The sequence below is a fragment of the Poromitra crassiceps genome, assembly GCF_964638095.1.
Source record: "Poromitra crassiceps genome assembly, chromosome: 26".
NCBI classification, from domain to species: Eukaryota; Metazoa; Chordata; class Actinopteri; order Beryciformes; family Melamphaidae; genus Poromitra; species Poromitra crassiceps.
Window position 1 is genome coordinate 11389431 of NC_139640.1, and position 17723 is coordinate 11407153.

At 43.6% G+C, this 17723-nt stretch overlaps 1 long non-coding RNA gene across 1 annotated transcript; it reads right to left on the minus strand.

The window, feature by feature from the left end:
- Positions 1–15695: 15695 nt before the first annotated feature.
- Positions 15696–17305, minus strand: LOC310798837. The gene is made up of 3 exons (XR_014553791.1): positions 17191–17305; positions 15977–16047; positions 15696–15860 (listed from the first exon to the last, which is right to left on the minus strand). It is a non-coding gene; the product is annotated as an uncharacterized lncRNA (long non-coding RNA).
- Between the last annotated feature and the right edge of the window lie 418 nt (positions 17306–17723).

Below are 17723 nucleotides of genomic sequence, written 5' to 3' on the forward strand. Positions count from 1 at the left end.
AGGAGATATATTGCTGTGTCGTCCGTATGAGACATGGATTCAGGAGATATATTGCTGTGTCGTCCGTATGAGACATGGATTCAGGAGATATATTGCTGTGTCGTCCGTATGAGACATGGATTCAGGAGATATATTGCTGTGTCGTCCGTATGAGACATGGATTCAGGAGATATATTGCTGTGTTGTCCGTATGAGACATGGATTCAGGAGATATTGCTGTGTGTTGTCCGTATGAGACATGGATTCAGGAGATATATTGCTGTGTCGTCCGTATGAGACATGGATTCAGGAGATATTGCTGTGTGTTGTCCGTATGAGACATGGATTCAGGAGATATTGCTGTGTGTTGTCCGTATGAGACATGGATTCAGGAGATATATTGCTGTGTGTTGTCCGTATGAGACATGGATTCAGGAGATATTGCTGTGTCGTCCGTATGAGACATGGATTCAGGAGATATATTGCTGTGTGTTGTCCGTATGAGACATGGATTCAGGATATATTGCTGTGTCGTCCGTATGAGACATGGATTCAGGAGATATTGCTGTGTGTTGTCCGTATGAGACATGGATTCAGGAGATATATTGCTGTGTGTTGTCCGTATGAGACATGGATTCAGGAGATATTGCTGTGTCGTCCGTATGAGACATGGATTCAGGAGATATTGCTGTGTTGTCCGTATGAGACATGGATTCAGGAGATATTGCTGTGTCGTCCGTATGAGACATGGATTCAGGAGATATTGCTGTGTTGTCCGTATGAGACATGGATTCAGGAGATATATTGCTGTGTGTTGTCCGTATGAGACATGGATTCAGGAGATATTGCTGTGTCGTCCATATGAGACATGGATTCAGGAGATATTGCTGTGTTGTCCGTATGAGACATGGATTCAGGAGATATTGCTGTGTTGTCCGTATGAGACATGGATTCAGGATATATTGCTGTGTCGTCCGTATGAGACATGGATTCAGGAGATATTGCTGTGTTGTCCGTATGAGACATGGATTCAGGAGATATATTGCTGTGTGTCGTCCGTATGAGACATGGATTCAGGAGATATTGCTGTGTCGTCCGTATGAGACATGGATTCAGGAGATATTGCTGTGTCGTCCGTATGAGACATGGATTCAGGAGATATATTGGTGTGTTGTCCATATGAGACATGGATTCAGGAGATATTGCTGTGTCGTCCGTATGAGACATGGATTCAGGAGATATATTGGTGTGTTGTCCGTATGAGACATGGATTCAGGAGATATATTGCTGTGTGTTGTCCGTATGAGACATGGATTCAGGAGATATATTGGTGTGTTGTCCGTATGAGACATGGATTCAGGAGATATATTGCTGTGTGTCGTCCGTATGAGACATGGATTCAGGAGATATATTGCTGTGTCGTCCGTATGAGACATGGATTCAGGAGATATATTGCTGTGTCGTCCGTATGAGACATGGATTTATGAGATATTGCTGTGTCGTCCGTATGAGACATGGATTCAGGAGATATATTGCTGTGTCGTCCGTATGAGACATGGATTCAGGAGATATATTGCTGTGTCGTCCGTATGAGACATGGATTTATGAGATATTGCTGTGTCGTCCGTATGAGACATGCGGTTGTTTTCCCATATTTCATTCACCCTCCTGACACAAGCGGGTGGTGGAAGTTAGGGGTCAAATAAAAACATCACACTCAAGACACAGCGCTGAAACATAGACGTCAACATCCTGCCGTCAAAGCCTCATGGCGCTGTTCGCCACACGTGCACACTTCCTTGTTTGGCTATGGGCTCCAAGTAACCCCCCCACGACTTCCTCCAGTTTTAAAAACACCTCCCAAAATACAGGCACACCCGGCACATCCCATTGTACATGCTATACCTGCTGGGGCCCACTGGAGGTCAGAGGGCTTCTTCTCCTCCTCAACTGCAGGCCAGACCAGACTGTTGTTGGTGAACTACTCCCACTGCTGGTGAGAGCTGGAACTGCAGGGGGGATGTCTGACACTCCGTTCAGTAATAATGGTTATAAATGACAAAACAAGGAAGACAAACAAAGTATTCAGTAAATTCCGTTTCCTTTTGTCAGTTGATATTTACAAGAAGCATATTGGGCTAAACAGTGTTTTATACACTCACAATCACCTCAATCTGAACACATAATGCAGTCGATCATCATTTGTTATGTGGCTGTCTGTTAAGTAATACTTGGTTTGAGTTTTCAGATACAGCCACAGCATATCATGCTGCATGTAGTCTGTCTAGGGATAGAATATTGAGTTGTACTAAGAAAGGGAATGTTTTGTTTTAACCCATTGATACCTGATGCAGCATTTGCGTGTCTATCCCTCATTTATGTGCGTATCCCTTTAAGACCGCGAACCAGGTTAACGCGGTTCGCGGTCTTAAAGGGATACACACACAAATGCTGCATCAGGTATCAATGGATTAACTAACTTGGGGACTGTAGGAAATCACAGGTGACTGTTCTGTCAAGGTCAAACATGCAATATGTGCACAATCCAGGGTGTCATTCTTCAGGTAAGAGAGTAAATCCACGGTGTCGTTCTTCAGGTAAGAGAGTAAATCCAGGGTGTCATTCTTCAGGTAAGAGAGGAACTGTTGGTGAAGGTCTTTCAATCATCTGAAAAGTCCCATCATTCAACTCAAATGACTGTCTGGATTAAAGTGGTCCTCCACCTGTCAATCAAACGGTGTGGGCCAGCCAGTGTGGCCATATAAATTAACTCCTACTAAAGGAAGCAGATGATTAATTGAAAAAGTGACAGCATTCACAAAAATTTCTCAGCTAAAATATTGGTGAAACTTTCCAGTGACACAGCCATTCCAAATGGACTGCTTTGATTGAAACAGTAATTTACAATCTGCAACATTTGTCAACCAATAACAGTTGTGTTACCTGAGCCTCCAATAACAGTTAGTTACCTGAGCCTCCAATAACACAGTTAGTTACCTGAGCCTCCAATAAGTTAGTTACCTGAGCCTCCAATAACACAGTTAGTTACCTGACATGGGCTCCTTCTTTAGCTCCCAGCAGTCACAGCGTCTCAGAGCAGCTGGCCCTCCCACAGTGTGAGATACTGTACAGACCCAGCAAACAAGCTGTGACTGGACTGTGTTTGGAACATGTCCAGAAGAAGCTAAAATACTCGCCGCTTTCCGGAGGATTTATTGGTTGCAGAAAGAATTTAGATCTTGTCGTTTCAATCTCTGGACTAACTCTAGACTCGGAGTCTCGGACTGAGGTAATGGGGACTTGACTTGGACTATTCTTTGGTGACTCGGACTCGAACACTTGGGACTCGAGACTCGACATGGACTCGAGAGATCTAGTGACTTGACTACAACCACGAGTGATCAATGTCAGGCGTGGAGAAACACGTGGCACCCGGGCCGCCCACAGAGGCCAGCCTGCCTTCTCCACTGCTCTCCCTTATTTAAACTGAGGATGGAGATGAACAGTGTCATTTGTCAGGGGGACCAGCAGGGGGCAGCGCAGCCTCGCTGTGCCACTGATGATGCTGTGTGTTTCTGTTAAGGACGTGCACATAATCAGTGTTGTGTCCCACCCTGCAGAGCATCTGCTCTCCCGCCCGCTATCCGTCTTTGCATGTTTTTAATGATGGGGAGTGTCGCTGCTCAGCACTGATCTTCCATACCGCCATGCTGCAGCAGAACTCCCCCCCCCCAACTCCCTGCAAAGGCTAAACATGACAGTGCAGAAAGACACAGCTAGACATGACAGTGCAGAAAGACACAGCTAGGCATGACAGTGCAGAAAGACACAGCTAGACATGACAGTGCAGAAAGACACAGCTAGACATGACAGTGCAGAAAGACACAGCTAGACATGACAGTGCAGAAAGACACAGCTCAACTAAAAGTAAGATAAGTCAATGAGTTTGCCTAACTCAGCAGTAGCTAATGTAAACCAAATGTATATGAGGAAGAGCAATTACATAACACTATGATTATATATATGAAGAGTTCATTTGCAAAAACAGGTATCTCCGTTTGGATTTTTTATAATTTTATTTTATATATTGATGTATTGATACTGTAATTTATTTATTTTTGGGAAATGTTTATTATCAATCATAACTAAGACATATTCATCTGATCATTTTCACATAAATCACCTCAATATTGTTTTCTATGTGCACTCCAGGGAGTTTCAAACAGATGTTTGTTCATTTTAAGAATGGCATTTACCCGTTTTTGCAAATGAACGCTTCATATACTGTATATGATTACATAACACTATGATTTGTGTTGGCAATCTTAAATTACCATGAATTTGTGTTTCTAATAAAAATGTGTGGTTCTCAACATGGGGTGTGGGGGACCACGAGGGATCTCGGAAGGGTGTTCCACAGGGTCCCCAACAAATTGATGAATTGTTAGACCTCACCATTATTTCATTTACAGGAGATTTACACAATTAGAGAATGCAGAAACTATTTCACGGTTATCTCTCTACCTACTACAGATAGCAGGCATGGAGTTCTGTTATCTCTCTACCTACTACAGATAGTAGGCATGGAGTTCTGTTATCTCTCTACCTACTACAGATAGCAGGCATGGAGTTCTGTTATCTCTCTACCTGCTACAGATGAGATAGGCATGGAGCTCCAGAGAACATCATCTAAAACATTCTCAGATTTGGGTCTAAGAGACAAAATCTCATCAAATGGGGGGTTCATGGCCCTAATGTGGGCTGAATTAGGGGAGACAAGTTCAGAGAAGTGGCCTTGCGACCCTGGACTGGAGGTTGAATCTGGACTGGAGGTTGAATCTGGACTGGAGGTTGAATCTGGACTGGAGGTTGAATCTGGACTGGAGGTTGAATCTGGACTGGAGGTTGAATCCCAGCATGGTAACCAGTCTGTTCAACACAGCGTGAAGGGAGCGGCACCAAGTGTCAGGGTTCTGTGAAATGTGGGCTGCAGCTACTTTTGATGGTCTCAACTGCTTGGTAGCACCGCAGGGCTGCAGTGTCTCACAAAATGTTCTTGGTCATGCTAAGAAATTAATTCTGCTCTTCAGGCGTTAGTGCTTATATATTTGACCTATTGCTAATAAAAGTTATGTGCCTATCAAATGGATTTGAAGAGTTTTAATTATTTAAACATTATCTTTTCCCAGGCTTGAGGACAATTTCCATTAGGCCTACTTTGTTTCATTCCAGGCAGGTTTAATTAAGTTATAATAATAATAATAAATATAGCCGCAAGCGGTGATGCGGGGTCCAAGCTTCCGGTGACTTGTTGGGGGGTTATATGTCAGATAATATAGACTGAATTGCACATTTAGTCAGAGTTGATATGTGCACAATTTTACCAAGTTTGTAGTAAGTAATATGTAGTAAGTAATAGTAGCAGCGGTGGTGAGCCAAATGGTGGCTGTCAAAGAGGCTCATTAAGCAATGGACTTTTTCTAGGCAAACTGTCATAATTTCAAATCCTAGGTCCCTGATAAGCTTAGATTTGTTAGTCATGAGTGGACAGCTTACTGAGGTGTTGCTTTTGTGGTGTTCCGAGTCCATTAGATGAAGATAGTGTGCTGCTTCTACACTTCTGATCATGGTTATAGATGAGCTCAGTGAGGAAAGGATAACTGTTCCTGAATGGTGATCCAAGTAATAGATTGTCACAATGAAAAGCCAATGCTTTTGTAGTAGTAGTGGTGGTGGTAGTCTAAACCTGGTCTGCATAAGCACAAGGCCAGAATTTGAACCATTTGTCATTAAATTCAAATCCTAACTGTTACTAGCTCCTCCACATGGTACATGTATAGTGTCCCTGTATAGGTATAACAAGATGACTATTCAGGTTGTGTAAATTACCCTTTAAGTCAAACTGTTAGTGGCTTAATAGGTTAACAAATTAACGCACCGTTTCCTCTAACATCGGCTCCGTGCCGTCCTCCTCTGGGTCCGCACTCCACACTGCCCGTCCACCTTCCGTGTGTCCGGCTGCCTTGGTCACACCAGCCCAGCAGGTTGTGGTGCTGCTGGGTGTCTGTGCTCTCGCTCTCCACGACCCACACCTCACCAGTCCTCCTCTGGTCTGCCAGCCTCTCATCTCTCCCACAAGGAGCCATTCATCAGTCCCACACCTGCCTGATTGCGTGATGCGCTCCAGGTGTGTTGGGGGAGTGTCCCGTTTGCCTGCCAGGTAAGCAGAAAAACAAGAAAACACTCCAAATAGAAAACATATAAACAAAACATGCAATGTCACACTGGCTTCCTGGTTACACTTCCTGGAGCACGGTGGCGCAGTCGGTAGCGCTGTCGCCTCACAGCTAGAAGGTCCTGAGTTCGATTCTCGCCTGGAGTTGTGACCCCCCCATATCTTCAGTGCCTACTGCCCAGGTGGGTTATCTCGTCGAAAGGGCCTTTCTGTGTGGAGTTTGCATGTTCTCCCCGTGCTCCCCAGGGGGTTCCTCCGTACATAACCCCCCCACTAAAAACATGCAGAAGATCGTCATCCGACCAGTGACGACAACATCCGAAGTTGGTCCCCGGGCGCTGGAAAGAAAAAGCGACCACTGCTCCTGGCCTGCCCCCTGGAGGAAAGGACAAGCCAGGATGGGTCAAATGCAGAGGACAAATTTCACTGGCCACCGTCAGCATGAGTGTTTGTGGCCGCATGCATGTGTTGGTGTGTGACTGTGTGACAATAAAAGACGGGCTTGTCCGTCACTAACTGTGTTTTTTTTTACTTTGTGATATTTATTAAAGGTTCAAAATCCCTTGATGTTGCAGAGGATACAGGCAGATGGATACAGATGAACTCAGCAGGCAAAATAGAATACAAGGCAAAAAAGGAGCTACTTGGAGTTTGAAAATAATATATTATTTAATGAGAAGTAACTGTATCTGCGTACTGCAAAGAGTTACAAACCAGAATACATCTTCGCAACGCGTTTTTGTGTGTGCATGTAATGGTTGCCTGGGTCCACAGCTTGGAATCCGCCACTTCTCTGAGTTGTGTTTGGCTAATTCAGTCTGATATCAGGCTAATGGTTAATTCAGTCTGATATCAGGCTAATGTGAAGGTTAATTCAGTCTGATATCAGGCTAATGTAATGGCTAATTCAGTCTGATATCAGGCTAATGTAATGGTCAACTGGTCAAGGATTTGGGTGCATTTCTAAATACTAAGCTACTAATCACTAGACATCGCAGATCCTGCAAGTATGTATGAACATTTATGTTTCCATCTATGACAATATCACATCAAGACAAGCAGGGTAAAGCAAAGCTTTTTATTGCAAGTATTAGTGAAACGTACACTTCAAACTGAAGCAAACACTAAAAGACCTAAAAGAGTTACAAAATAAAGAGACATTTAAAAAGGGAAAGGAAGAGAACTGTTGGTACAACAGAGTGTTTGCAACATACAGAGTGATTGAGACATGGATCTTATGGTGGGGAAAGGTCACTGGTCAATGTACATACATCCATTTTGCTGGTGCCTCACTCAATGCTATCAGAGCCCGAGATCTTTAGTTTGAATTAAGACTGACATCAATTTTTTTTTATTTTTATTTAACCTTTATTTACCCAGGCAAGCAAGTAAGAACAATTTCTTATATACAAAAGCAGCCTGACAAAAAGCAAGGGCCTTTTGGGGGAAGGGGGTGGGAGGCTGAAATAAAAACAAGGTTATATAAATACAAGTAAAAACTTACAGTAGTAATAGGAGCATACTATATACAAACACAGGCTACAATAACAATAACAATATGAGAGAGAGAGAGAGAGAGAGAGAGGGAGGGGGAGAGGGAGAGAGAGGAAGAGAGAGAAAGAGGAGGGGGGAGGGGGTGAAGGGGCAGGGAAGGGAGAAGAGGAGGGACTGGGGGTATGTGTGTGGTTGGGAGGAGGTCAACAGGTACAACAGTCGATTACAATCTGTTGCAGGTTTTGCTTAAAAGCAGTGAGCGATGAGAGGACCGTGAGTTTGAGGGTGTTTTGTAGAGTGTTCCAGTCGTAAGCTGACGCAAAGCGGAAGGCACTGCGGCCAAAAACGGTGCAGACTTTCGGAACGGAGAGTCGGATGAAGTTACTGGATCTGAGGTTGTAGTCGGAACTGGAGAAGTGTAGAAGGGAGGAGAGGTAGAGAGGAGTTTTGCCTAGAATGGATTTGTAGATGAGCTGGAGCCAGTGAAGAAGCCGTCTGGTGTGAAGGGATGTCCAGTCGACCAGGTTGTAAAGGTCACAGTGATGAGTGGTGAATGGTGCGCCAGTGGCAAAACGGATGGCAGAATGATGAAGCGTGTCCAGTTTTTTGAGGGCGCTCTGGGATGCCATTCTGTAGATGGTGTCGCCGTAATCAAAGATGGGCAGGATGGTCATCTTGACAAGCGTGTGTTTGGCAGAACGGGTGAAAGAAGCTTTATTGCGGTACAAGAAGCTCAGGCGAGCTTTGACTTTAGACTGTAGGTGTTTTATGTGAGTAATGAAAGAGAGGGATCAAAACTGATGCTACATTGAAAAACTCACGACAACCTGGACAATCGGCATACATACAACATGGTCACGCTTCGCATCCTTGGCCACTGTCAAATGTCAGTCTTCAAAAGCACTGTGTGGAGACAAGGCAGCCTAATCTCTTTAATAATAATAATAATAATCTCTTTATTAATCTCTTTAGCAATATTTGGTTCATAGTCATTACCGGAATGCCCCCTGCAGACAGTGGAGGCGCTCTTCAGCAGGTTAGATGCAGCGGTGTCTCTTCAGACCAGATGACTGAGTGAACATTTTCTTACAGCGGTCACACCAGTAGCCTGTTCCAGTGTGAAGGCGTTGATGTGTTTTTAGGGTACTTAACTGACTGAAGCGGCTCCCACATTGGTCACAGTTGTAGGGCTTCTCTCCAGTGTGAAGGCGTTGATGTGTTTTTAGGGTAGCTAAGTGACTGAAGCTGCTCCCACATTGCTCACAGTTGTAGGGCTTCTCTCCAGTGTGAATGTGTTGATGTCTTTTTAGGTTAGCTAACTGACTGAAGGTGCTTCCACATTGGTCACAGTTGTAGGACTTCTCTCCAGTGTGAATGCGTTGATGTCTTTTTAGGTTAGTTAACCGACTGAAGCTGCTCCCACATTGGTCACAGTTGTAGGGCTTCTCTCCAGTGTGAATGCATTGATGTCTTGTTAGGGTACCTAACTGACTGGAAGATTGACCACTCTCTCCTGAGTGAAGTATCTGATGTTGCTTTAAGAGGTGCAGCTTTGTGAATGCTTTGTCACACTGCTGACAGCGGTGACGTTTGGGTCCGTTGGTGCCTCTCTGTTTCTGTAGAGAAAGATATAAAGAAAGAATCAGGACAGAGGCTAAGTAAAGTGTGTGTGTGTGTGTGTGTGTGTGTGTGTGCATGTGTGTGTGTGTTCTCAGCATCAGTGACTGATATTTTCCTCACCTTTGCTGAAGAATTCATTTGGACAACGTTCCTCTCCTCCTCTGCCAGATGTCTCTTCCCACCAAGCAGCTCTGTAGGTACAGCAGGGTTACATTGTGCTCATCAATCAACATATAAGCAATAGTACGAATCAGCGTGACGTCACTTGCCACCCAGAAATGCTGAACCCCGCGGCAGTTAATAGTTTGAGTGCTCCACACAAACGTTAACACGTTCACTGCCAATGACGTATTAATCCGTCAAAAAAAATCCAACGGTTGACTGCCAATGACGTATTAATACGTCAAAAAAATTATTATTATTTTTTTGACCGTGGGATGTGCATCTAACCCTTTTACATCTCTTATATCAATATTGAAGCCACCGAACATGTACAACCCATTCCACCGACCCACTAAGTGGCGACAGTGCTCTCCCAGACTAGAGGAAGGCAAGCAAAAAGCAGTGTGAAAAAGCCATTCTCGTGAAAATGGATTGGCGAAAACGCTTTCGTTTTCGCGCTGATTGCTGGCGGTGCGGGATTGCAAATTTGCATAATAGATTACGGGTGGAACACACTTTGAAACACGCAGCATAAATAAGACCAGAATCGCAAAAGCTTCATCAAAGCTCTCAACACAAACCACAAGAAACGAGCGAGCCGATCCAGACTTGCACAGCGGCCGCCAGCAGACAGGCAGCAGCAGCAGAAGCAGTGAGCCTGGTGACGCGAGGTTACAGCAGCAGCAGCAACGAGCTTGTGACATGCCCGCTGCAGCCAAGAAGAACACACACGGAGGGAGGAGTTTGAAGTAGAGGGGTGTTTCCTGCTGTTATGGAGGAAATTACTGTTCAAAACTATTGTTTAGATGTCTGACGTCTTACTGATGCCAAAAATGAATGGTTAAAGTGACTGTTCTATCGAATTTCACAAAAAGCTGTTTATCTCAGAATAATTTTTCTGACGCTGAAACCATGCTGTATTCAACTGCTAATGCTTACATAACTACTAACTCTACAAACTAACTCTTTTAGACAGAGAAAGCACACATTCTATTAGTTCTTTTGAGATATTGTGTGTTCACAAAATCTTAGCAGAAAAGAATCCTCGGGTCTTGAAAGATGAGCCAGAATCCTCAAAAAAACCCTCTGGCAGAACCTACCTACAGTAAAAAAAAAACGGCTGGCAGTGAATGTGTTAATATCTCAAAAACTATACATCACATCGCTTATATTTTGACATTCTGAGTGAGAGCAGAAGTAGCTCAAGAGTTTGACGTATAATATATGCATGTCGTGAACTGTCGCAGTTTTTAAAACATAAACAGAGATAACTGTTCCCAAGAAAGATATCCTACACTACCCAAACAATAAGCCACATATAACTAAGGAGGTAACAAGATGTATTAACAAAACTGGCTTTTGAAAATAGGGAAAGGATGGGAGCAGCTGCAGCACAGAAAGAGCTGAATCTGTTGCTGAGGAAAGCTAGAGGGAATGTGTCTCGTCAAGGATCCTTTACGACCAAAACTTTTACCACAGACTGAGCAATTAAATTGTTTATCTCCTGTGTGGATTATCATGTGTTTCTTCAAGTCTGCTTTATGACTAAAACATTTACCACAGACTGAGCAAATACATTGGTTGTCACCCGTGTGGACTATCATGTGTGTCTTCAAGTATGCTTCATTAGCAAATATTTTACCACAGACTGAGCAATTAAATTGTTTACCTCCTGTGTGGACTATCATGTGTCTCTTCAAGTGTGCTTCATTAGCAAATATTTTACCACAAACTGAGCAGCTGAAGTGTTTCTTCCTTGAAACGTCACTGTTTTTCTGTGAGCCTAAACCTGGCTGAAGTTCACTAGTTTCCACCCATTCATCATCATCTTCAGTCTCAGAAGAGTCTGATGTATTGTCATCACTAGTTGGTTGTGAATTACTATCTAGATGTAAGTATATAAAGTTCTTGGCTGGTTCTGATACTCCACAGTCCTCTTCATCAGCTTCTGTTTTCATCTGTTCAGTTGAGCAGGTGGCTACAGGCTCTACCTCTCTGTTCTCTTCAGTTTGGCTTTGATGAAGCTGTGAGGACTGAGGTTTCTCTTCCTCCTCTTCACTCTTCACAGGGACAACAGAGAATGGGAACATGGTGATATCAGCCTCCTCCAGCCGTTGAAGCTGCTCTCCCTCCCTCCTGATCCAGAGTTCCTCCTGTTCCTCTTTAATGTCTGGGGGCTCTGGTCCCTCCTGAAGCTGCTCTCCCTCCTGACTAATCCAGAGTTCATCCTGTTCCTCTTTAATGTCTGGGGGCTCTGGTCCCTCCTGAAGCTGCTCTCCCTCCCTCCTGATCCAGAGTTCCTCCTGTTCCTCTTTAATGTCTGGGGGCTCTGGTCCCTCCTGAAGCTGCTCTCCCTCCTGACTAATCCAGAGTTCATCCTGTTCCTCTTTAATGTCTGGGGGCTCTGGTCCCTCCTGAAGCTGCTCTCCCTCCCTCCTAATCCAGAGTTCCTCCTGTTCCTCTTTTAGGTGTGGGGGCTCTGATCCCTCCTGAAGCTGCTCTCCCTCCTGACTGGTCCGGGGTTCCTCTTTAATGTGTGGGGGCTCTGGGTCCTCCTGGTCGAGACTGGGGCTCCACTCCTGCTGCTCAGCGGGAACTAACAGCTGCTGGAGGTCTGGAGGCAAGGCTTCTCTGTGTAACCGCACAGCGTCCAGCAGTTTATCTTCATCACCCGCAGTTAGGTGCTGCTTCACCACAGCTCTCAGCTTCTGGACTTTAGACATTTTAATTTTCACACCGTGACAGGAACTTTTCCTCCTGAACTTTACTGACAAACTTCCTTCAACGCTCCAATAGCTTCACAGCTAACGTTAGCTTCACAGCTAAACCTGAGTCCAGTGAGTCTTCTTCCTCTGATCAACGGAGCCCTGGTTCCACTTCATATATTCCTGATAATATCGTCCGCACATACGAGTCTTCTGTTTGTAAATTAAACTTCTTAAAGTATTATAAACGGGAAATAGGCTACTATGCTACTGCTAGTGCTAACGTTACTCTGTGTTGTTACAAGAACGTTTGCATGATGGCCGCTTCAACGTCACCCAATACCCAGAATGCCTTGCGGTAAGAAATGCGAGCGGGGTCGGGGGGAGGGAGGTGATGGGGGAGGGGCGTAGTGAGAACACAACAAAACTGCTGCCTACTATGCACAGTGTGTGTGTGTGTGTGTGTGTGTGCGTGTGTGTGTGTGTATATGTCTGTCTCTGTGTGTGCGTGCGTGTCGGCAAAAAGTTGCTGTCTGGATTCATGAAGTGCTTCAGTTCTCATAGAAGCCCCAGACAGCGTGAGGTGGTGGCTTTAGCTCCCTTGCCTTGCCTTTAGCTGCCTACAATTCCACAAAACCACCACTAGATGTCGGCATTGTCCCTCTTAAATTCTCGAGCCACAGCAGACTGCAAAAACGTAATTATTTTTCACATCACCCTCCTTGGCTTGTCTGCACATTCGTGCAATTCATCACTCACTTTTTCACCATTTTCAACCAAACATGAAAAATCTCATATGGTGTGACAATTGTGTCCCCAGCACTTTTCCACAAAGTTTAAACTTGAGTAAAACTAAGAAAAATAAATGGAATTCTCCTCAACAAAGTAGCTACAGAATGATAACAGTCTATTTGTGAGTCTGCTCTTTTCAGAGTCCAGGCATAGTGGCCTATTTTGAGTCATTTCTGATCAGATTTCTGATTGTCCCAGAAATAAAAATCATATGGTGTGACTGATATTTAAATGGTCAATTGTTTGGATACCCGTTGGGATGAGAGGTCCTTTTTCAACTAGGCAGTAGCCTACAGAAAATATCTCAGGAGTAGCCTACATGGAAGGAGTAGCCTACATGTCTGTCTTTTCTCATGTTTCTTCAATAAATACAATCTTTTTGGCACTGCCACTTCAGTTGAGTTGGTCCCCGGGCGCTGGAAAGAAAAAGCGACCACTGCTCCTGGCCTGCCCCCCGGAGGAAAGGACAAGCCAGGATGGGTCAAATGCAGAGGACAAATTTCACTGGCCACCGTCAGCATGAGTGTTTGTGGCCGCATGCATGTGTTGGTGTGTGACTGACTGTGTGACAATAAAAGACGGGCTTGTCCGTCACTAACTGTGTTTTTTTTTTTACTTTGTGATATTTATTAAAGGTTCAAAATCCCTTGATGTTGCAGAGGATACAGGCAGATGGGATACAGATGAAATCAGCAGGCAAAATAGAATACAAGGCAAAAAAAGGAGCTACTTGGAGTTTTTGTGTGTGCATGTAATGGTTGCCTGGGTCCACAGCTTGGAATCCGCCACTTCTCTGAGTTGTGTTTGGCTAATTCAGTCTGATATCAGGCTAATGGTTAATTCAGTCTGATATCAGGCTAATGGTTAATTCAGTCTGATATCAGGCTAATGGTTAATTCAGTCTGATATCAGGCTAATGGTTAATTCAGTCTGATATCAGGCTAATGGTTAATTCAGTCTGATATCAGGCTAATGGTTAATTCAGTCTGATATCAGGCTAATGGTTAATTCAGTCTGATATCAGGCTAATGGTTAATTCAGTCTGATATCAGGCTAATGGTTAATTCAGTCTGATATCAGGCTAATGGTTAATACAGTCTGATATCAGGCTAATGGTTAATTCAGTCTGATATCAGGCTAATGGTTAATACAGTCTGATATCAGGCTAATGGTTAATTCAGTCTGATATCAGGCTAATGGTTAATTCAGTCTGATATCAGGCTAATGGTTAATTCAGTCTGATATCAGGCTAATGGTTAATTCAGTCTGATATCAGGCTAATGGTTAATACAGTCTGATATCAGGCTAATGGTTAATTCAGTCTGATATCAGGCTAATGGTTAATACAGTCTGATATCAGGCTAATGGTTAATTCAGTCTGATATCAGGCTAATGGTTAATTCAGTCTGATATCAGGCTAATGGTTAATACAGTCTGATATCAGGCTAATGTAATGGTTAATTCAGTCTAATGTAATGGTCAACTGGTCAAGGATTTGGGTGCATTTCTAAATACTAAGCTACTAATCACTAGACACCGCAGACCCTGCAAGTATGTATGAACATTTATTTTTCCATCTGTGACAATATCACATCAAGACAACCAGGGTAAAGCAAAGCTTTTTATTGCAAGTATTAGTGAAACGTACACTTCAAACTGAAGCAAACACTAAAAGACCTAAAAGAGTTACAAAATAAAGAGAGACATTGAAAAAGGGAAAGGAAGAGAACTGTTGGTACAACAGAGTGTTTGCAACATACAGAGTGATTGAGACATGGATCTTATGGTGGGGAAAGGTCACTGGTCAATGTACATACATCCATTTTGCTGGTGCCTCACTCAATGCTATCAGAGCCCGAGATCTTTAGTTTGAATTAAGACTGACATCAAAACTGATGCTACATTGAAAAACTCACGACAACCTGGACAATCGGCATACATACAACATGATCACGTTTCGCATCGTTGGCCACTGTCAAATGTCAGTCTTCAAAGCAGTGTGTAGACAAGGCAGCCTAATCTCTTTAATAATAATAATAATCTCTTTATTAATCTCTTTAGCAATATTTGGTTCATAGTCATTACCGGAATGCCCCCTGCAGACAGTGGAGGCGCTCTTCAGCAGGTTAGATGCAGCGGTGTCTCTTCAGACCAGATGACTGAGTGAACATTTTCTTACAGCGGTCACACCAGTAGCCTGTTCCAGTGTGAAGGCGTTGATGTGTTTTTAGGGTACTTAACTGACTGAAGCTGCTCCCACATTGGTCACAGTTGTAGGGCTTCTCTCCAGTGTGAATGCGTTGATGTGTTTTTAGGGTACTTAACTCACTGAAGCTGCTCCCACATTGGTCACAGTTGTAGGGCTTCTCTCCAGTGTGAATGCGTTGATGTGTTTTTAGGGTACCTAACTCACTGAAGCTGCTCCCACATTGGTCACAGTCGTAGGGCTTCTCTCCAGTGTGAATGTGTTGATGTCTTTTTAGGGTACCTAACTCACTGAAGCTGCTCCCACATTGGTCACAGTCGTAGGGCTTCTCTCCAGTGTGAATGCGTTGATGTGTTTTTAGGTTACCTAACTGACTGAAGCTGCTCCCACATTGGTCACAGTTGTAGGGCTTCTCTCCAGTGTGAATGCGTTGATGTCTTTTTAGGTGACCTAACTGAGTGAAGCTGCTTCCACATTGGTCACAGTTGTAGGGCTTCTCTCCAGTGTGAATGCGTTGATGTCTTGTTAGGGTACCTAACTGACTGGAAGATTGACCACTCTCTCCTGAGTGAAGTATCTGATGTTGCTTTAAGAGGTGCAGCTTTGTGAATGCTTTGTCACACTGCTGACAGCGGTGACGTTTGGGTCCGTTGGTGCCTCTCTGTTTCTGTAGAGAAAGATATAAAGAAAAAATCAGGACAGAGGCTAAGTAAAGTGTGTGTGTGTGTGTGCATATGTGTGTGTGTGTGTGCTCTCAGCATCAGTGACTGATATTTTCCTCACCTTTGCTGAAGAATTCATTTGGACAACGTTCCTCTCCTCCTCTGCCAGATGTCTCTTCCCACCAAGCAGCTCTGTAGGTACAGCAGGGTTACATTGTGCTCATCAATCAACATATCAGCAATAGTACGAATCAGCGTGACGTCACTTGCCACCCAGAAATGCTGAACCCCGCGGCAGTTAATAGTTTGAGTGCTCCAAACAAACGTTAATATCTCAAAAACTATACATCACATCGCTTATATTTTGACATTCTGAGTGAGAGCAGAAGTAGCTCAAGAGTTTGACGGATAATATATGCATGTCGTGAACTGTTGCAGTTTTTAAAACGTAAACAGAGATAACTGTTCCCAAGAAAGATATCCTACACTACCCAAACAATAAGCCACATATAACTAAGGAGGTAACAAGATGTATTAACAAAACTGGCTTTTGAAAATAGGGAAAGGATGGGAGCAGCTGCAGCACAGAAAGAGCTGAATCTGTTGCTGAGGAAAGCTAGAGGGAATGTGTCTCGTCAAGGATCCTTTACGACCAAAACTTTTACCACAGACTGAGCAATTAAATTGTTTATCTCCTGTGTGGACTATCATGTGTCTCTTCAAGTGTCCTTTCTGACTAAAACCTTTACCACAGACTGCAATTAAATTGTTTATCTCCTGTGTGGATTATCATGTGTTTCTTCAAGTCTGCTTTATGACCAAAACATTTACCACAGACTGAGCAAATACATTGGTTGTCACCCGTGTGGATTATCATTAGGGATGCACGATATATCGGCAATCATATCGGTATCGGCCGATGTTGGTCATTTTTTAACATATCGGTCATATCGGTATCGGTCAGATGTTGCAATGTTAATATCGGTTATCATTATCAGCCAAATTCTTCACATTGATATGAAATAATGCAGTAAATCTATGATTTATGGGCTTTTCGAAAGGCTTTGCAAATAAAGAAATGCATAACTTTTTCAAATTCAGTGTTAACATGTGTTTTTCAGTATGTACAAAATGTGATGATCATAAAAATGTGGTTTTATACAGATCATATCGACATCGGTAAATATCGGTTATCGGCCATAACAGCAATGTTAATATCGGTTATCGGCATCGGCCAAAATTTTCATATCGGTGCATCCCTAATTATCATGTGTGTCTTCAAGTATGCTTCATTAGCAAATATTTTACCACAGACTGAGCAATTAAATTGTTTACCTCCTGTGTGGACTATCATGTGTCTCTTCAAGTGTGCTTCATTAGCAAATCTTTTACCACAAACTGAGCAGTTGAAGTGTTTCTTCCTTGGAACGTCACTGTTTTTCTGTGAGCCTAAACCTGGCTGAAGTTCACTAGTTTCCACCCATTCATCATTATCTTCAGTCTCAGAAGAGTCTGATGTATTGTCATCACTAGTTGGTTGTGAATTACTATCTAGATGTAAGTATATAAAGTTCTTGGCTGGTTCTGATACTCCACAGTCCTCTTCATCAGCTTCTGTTTTCATCTGTTCAGTTGAGCAGGTGGCTACAGGCTCTACCTCTCTGTTCTCTTCAGTTTGGCTTTGATGAAGCTGTGAGGACTGAGGTTTCTCTTCCTCCTCTTCACTCTTCACAGGGACAACAGAGAATGGGAACATGGTGATATCAGCCTCCTCCAGCCGTTGAAGCTGCTCTCCCTCCCTCCTGATCCAGAGTTCCTCCTGTTCCTCTTTAATGTCTGGGGGCTCTGGGTCCTCCTGAAGCTGCTCT